The sequence below is a fragment of the Rhinopithecus bieti genome, unplaced genomic scaffold, assembly GCF_001698545.2.
Source record: "Rhinopithecus bieti isolate Rb0 unplaced genomic scaffold, ASM169854v2 scaffold_19482, whole genome shotgun sequence".
Lineage (NCBI taxonomy): Eukaryota > Metazoa > Chordata > Mammalia > Primates > Cercopithecidae > Rhinopithecus > Rhinopithecus bieti.
The window spans coordinates 3,568,298-3,573,792 of record NW_016809768.1 but is presented as its reverse complement, the minus strand read 5'-3'; positions in this window follow the sequence as shown (position 1 = coordinate 3,573,792).

Sequence of the window (5,495 nt, the reverse complement as noted above, 5' to 3'; positions counted from 1 at the left end):
GATCCTCTCACCTCAGATTCCCAAAGTGCTGGGATTACAGGAGTAAGCCACCTTGCCCAGCTGACATTTATTTCTCCCAGTTCTGGACTCTGGGAAGTCCTGGATCAAGGTGTTGGCTGATTTGGTTTCTGGTGAGGGCCACTCCTGGTTCATAGACAATCTTCTTTTCACAGTAACTTCACATGGCAGAAGGAACAAGTGGTCTCTCTCTGGCCTGTTTTCTAAAGGCACTAATTCTATTCATGGGGGCTCTGCACTCATGACCTAATCAGCTTCCAAAGACTCTACCTCCAAACACATTTCATTGTTGATTAGGTTTCAACATATGAAGTTTGTGGAGACACAAACATTTGGACCATAGCAGAGTAATAATAAATGGTGACCTTTTTTTTTTTTTTTTTTTTTTTGTGAGACAGAGTCTCACTGTGTCACCCAGGCTGGAGTGCAGTGGCGCCGTCTCGGCTCACTGCAACCTCCGCCTCCCAGGTTCAAGCGATTCTTCTGCCTCAGCCTCCTGAGTAGCTGGGATTACAGGCATCCGCCACCATGCCGGGCTAATTTTTTGTATTTTTAATAGAGAGGGAGTTTCACCATGTTGGCCAGGCTGGTCTTAAACTCCTGACCTCAAGTGATCTGCCCATCCTGGCCTCCCAAAGTGCTGGGATTATAGGCATGAGCCACCGTGTCCAGCCAATAAATGGTTACATTGTAGCGGCAGGTCACTGTAGACTGTTTCAGCAAATCAAGGTGTAAGGTTGTCCAAACCAGAGCCAAACCATTACGTGAATCTGTGAACTTCAACTTAGAAAAATCTCTCAAATCTATCCCTTTTTCTCCACTCCCACCACCTCCATCCCAATAACCATCATTTCTTCCCTGGACTGATGTCCACCTATGCTTGTACCGGTTTCCAACCAAGTGATCATTTCAGATGGAAATCTGATCATGACAGTTTCTACTTCAGCACTTTCAATACCCTCTGAGATGCCTCTTTGCTCTTAGGATACAATTAGAAGAACCTGAAAGGTCTTAATGTCTGTTTCCTTCACAAGGATGCTTCCCAGTGAAGACAGAGACCCTGACTATTTGCTCACCATGTTACCTTTAGCATCTGCTCTGAGTCAGTGCTCCTTAAGTATGAGCTAAATGACCAAATGAGTGAACCCATGAATGAATCCGTCAGGTTTCCTGAGCCTGCAGTCTCTGCTGTGATGGAGAAGGCTGCCTAATGTACATGTAATAAAAATACTCCTTATCTAAAGCTCCAATTTTGCATCCACTGATGACATCCCCTGTCATGTATCTACACTGTTTTTGTTTCCACTGAACTTTTGGTATAAATTTAGCTATTTGTATGGTATCTTCCCCTCTCCCTCTCCCCTCAAATTTGCTGTTTAGTCCCATAGCTTTAAGGGATTATTTGAATTCAAACAAAACGACAAACTCCTACTTTTGTTTCATTCTTTGAAAAACAAATTCTATATTTCACTGGAAAAAATATATTTCTCTTCCAGTTAGCTTTCTAAAGGGAGAGCTGGCAGGAAGCAAAGGAGCTTAAAATTGCCAACATTCCATTTTTATTTAATGCACGTTACACAGACATGGTCGTGTTTCAATAGATATGAACAAATGCTACTATTACATGCAAAGGTTAACAATACAAAGTATTATTACCATAAATCTGCATAACATCTAAAATAAATAAAAACTACTTTCTAACTCTGGAGCACCCATTTCAATAATAGCAGCATTTGTTGGGGCGGCTTGAGCGTATGCCCCTGTGGTTAAGGAGCACGCATGTATTCTTAAACACCAAATGCATTCACAGTTTTGAGGGAGAGAGGGAATGGAATTCAGCAGAAATATGAATCTAAATAATGCATGGTTATGTCTCCACGGTAAAATATACTACCATCAAAACCATTTAAGAATAATAACTGAAATGTTTTTGATAGGAAAGGTTTGGGCCATGTTTCTTGACATATTGTACTCAAATTAGCTATGGAAATAACTACACATGAGCTGTGGTGTTTCCCCTATGGGGTCAAAACCTTTTCTTGTCAAAAGCGTACGAGTTACTCTATACCTCTAGCCACGGCTCTGCCAAGGCAACAACCCATAAACAGCAAAAGACGAGGCAGAGCCAAGCAGATGCCAATGGCTCCAGGTTCCTGCAAACCTATTCCTGTTGCTGCTTGTCTCCTGTCCAGATGTCATAGCCATTAGTACCTGCAGGTCCCACCAGATTGAGACAATGAGACTTATAAGCGTCATCATCAAAAAGTACAGCAAATATAGGCTATAAAAGCAAACTCCATAACTGACAACTACAGTAGGCTGAATAATGACCCCCAGAGATACCAGGTAATAACTCCTGTGTCCAATAAATGTTACCTTATATGGAAAATGGGTCTTTGCAGGTGTGACTAGGTTAAGAATTTTGAGATGGAGAGATTATCCTGAGTTAACCTGGTACTCCCTAAATGTAATCACAAGAGTCCTTATAAAAGAGTGACAGAAGGAGAGTCAACACACACAGGAGAGGAGATGGTATTGTGATCACACTGGCAGAGACTGGAGTGATATGGTCACAAGCCAAGGGGTGCAGCAGCCCCAGGGACCTAAAGGAAGCAAGGGATGGATTCTCCCCTAGATCTTCAGGAGGGAGTGCTGCCCAATCCACACCTTGATTTTGGCCCAGTGAAACTGATTTTGGATATTTGGTCTCCACACCGTGAGAGAAGAAATTTTTGTTGCTTTTTAGCCACCAAGTTGATGGCGACTTGTTACAGCAGCCACAGGGAACAAATACAGCAACTGACCAAGGCAAGACTCTTCTGCTGCAAGCAAGAGAAATCATCTTGGGCTAACTTTAGCAGGAAAGCAACTCACAGGACATTGATTGGAGGGTGCAAAGCATCTAGGATGTTCAAAAGGACAGGGCCGGGCATCTGGACAGATGGCCCCACTGGTGCTGTTGTGAGGGAAGCTGCACTAGAATGGTAAGCTCCAACAACATGTTCTTTCCTATTAGAGACACTTTTTGTGTGCAGGCACCCTGCAAAGACCTTTCCATCCTCACAAAAGCTTGTAATGGCAATTAGAGACAGAGAGAATCTTAGGACTCTGAGTCTTACTGCATCAGACCTTTTTCCATTGCATCAACATGCCTCCTTTTAGAAGTGCAAGTAAGATCTGCTTCACATTGAGCTTCCAGACACAGAACACAGTGAGTCAAGATTTCACGGAATGTCCTAAAGCCCAGTCCTCTGTATTAAGACGACTTAACACTGGGGAAGAGAACCTTGGGCTTCATGCACTTTTTGCATTGCATGACTCCTTCATTCTTGCCACAGGTCTTAGGCCTTTTTGTAGGGTCAGGGCTTTCTCAAGCATCCTTAAGCATGTTAGAGTAGTGCCTCTGTAGGTAGAGTTTCACCTGTATTTTAAACCTTTACTTGCACGTGCTTTATGTTTTTTCCACCTCCTCCTTCTGTTAACAAACACAAATATACTTTATTATAGAAAAACATTGCTGGATTAAAGACTGATATTGAGTTTACATTCTGATATAGTGCTTTTTTACTACATCTCTTTACAATGAAAACACACAAGCAAGCTCCCCTAGCTAACCTTCCCTGTCCCTGCCTCATGCGAGTCAGCAGCTCAGGGTATATGACTCACCCCACTGAAGGTTCATGCCACAGCACCACTGCAAACTAAACAAATTCTTTCCATGTTAGACTTAGCGTTAAAAAAAGAAGTTGTGTTTTAAAGGAGAGAGATACAATTTTGAAAGGAGCACTAGAAAGAAAATAAAAAGGAAATGAGACCTCAGTCGACCACGTGCTGAACCAGCCTGCCAGGCTTCCTTCCTCCATTGCTTCTGCTGTGGCTGCCTGTGAGTGGGGGCTTTCCACAGAAGGCTGCAGGTCCAGGAACCAGGGCAGGACTTACCGACCTCACTGGAGTGTGGCCAAGGACAGAAGTTCTCTGTACTGAAGAGAAACCTTGCTAGTATGGAGCTCTAAGTTCTGTATTTAAATGTTCCCTGACAGGGTTGGGGCTGGGGAGGGTGTAAAACAAAAAATTATTCTGACACTTTTTAAAATGGTATGTAAGACTTTATTCAGGACAATTGCAATTGGTGTCCACACTGTCACAACAGGGGACAGAGATCAGGCGCAACTCCCAATACATGAACAAGGAACCGGACGTGGTGGCTCAAACCTGTAATCCCAGCACTTTGGGAGGCTGAGGCAGACAGATCACTTGAGGTCAGGAGTTCAAGACCAGCCTGGCCAACAAGGTGAAACCCCATCTCTACCAAAAATACAGAATTAGCCAGAGGTGGTGACAGGTGCCTGTAGCAGTCCCAGCTACTAGGGAGGCTGAGGCAGAAGAATCACTTGAACCCAAGAAGCAGAAGTTGCAGTGAGCTGAGATTGGGCCACTGTGCTCCAGCCTAGGCAACAGAGTGAGACTCCTTATCAAAAAAAAATTATAAAATTAAAATAAAAACAAAAAAGAACAAGGGGATATTTACAGCAGATTGAGGGGGTTCAGCAGATGAAGATGATTTCAGGGTCGGGGTTCTTGCTAAACTGATCAAGGGGATTCTTGTTGAAGCCAGGCCAGGGTGATCCCATATGGAGGATCAAGGGTTCTCAATAAATTGGCAGCAGGATCCCTGTTGAAACTGAGCTTTGCAGGCCTAGCAAGGACAAGGACCACGGTCGAGGGCTTGGAGGAGCCTGACTCAAGTTTGGTCAAGGAGACAGTTTTTGTCAGGGGTTATGTGGACTTTTCCTTCATGTTCCTTTAAAGAGCGTGCCCATCTTCCAGGACTTCCTCTTTCTGTTTAAGTTACTACAGCTTCTCATGCACTTTATGCGGCTGCAAAGGCAGGGCAAGACCGGCTGCTGGCCCAGAATGGCTAATGATCCAGCAGCCTCAGGCTACGGGTTAGGCGTGAGGAAGCCAGGCTGGCCTTGTGGGTGTGGAGTTGTCCTGAAGCTTCCTCTCTCCACCCAGCCCTTTGCCCCTGCACTAAACCAAAGCCCTGCAGAACAGAGTCTAGGCTCCCAGGAAGGTAACGCTCCTGGGAAGGTGATGCTCCTGGGAAGATGACACTCCTGCTGGCACATGGCCTTGTGGGGCTTCCACGTGGTTTGCCCTTGGTCCTGTCTCTGAGAGGTCTTCTGGTTGCCTCAGTCTCCTCACACCCCCAGGATCTGAGTCCAGGCCTACCTGGCTCCCCGGCACTCCCTGAGTGGCTCCCACCTCTTCCTTCCACAGAAGGCAGGCGAGGTCAGTTCTCCCTTCCCTCCTGTCTCTGGAGCCCTCGCTCCACGTCCAGGCCTGTCCCATGGACGTGTCATGCAGCTGCTTGCTTCATGTTCTTCTAGTTTTCTCCCTGAGCCACAGGCAATGCTTTTCAAAAGCAGTGAAAAGTTTAGCAGAGTTTTTTTTTTTTTTTTTTTTTTTTTTTTTTT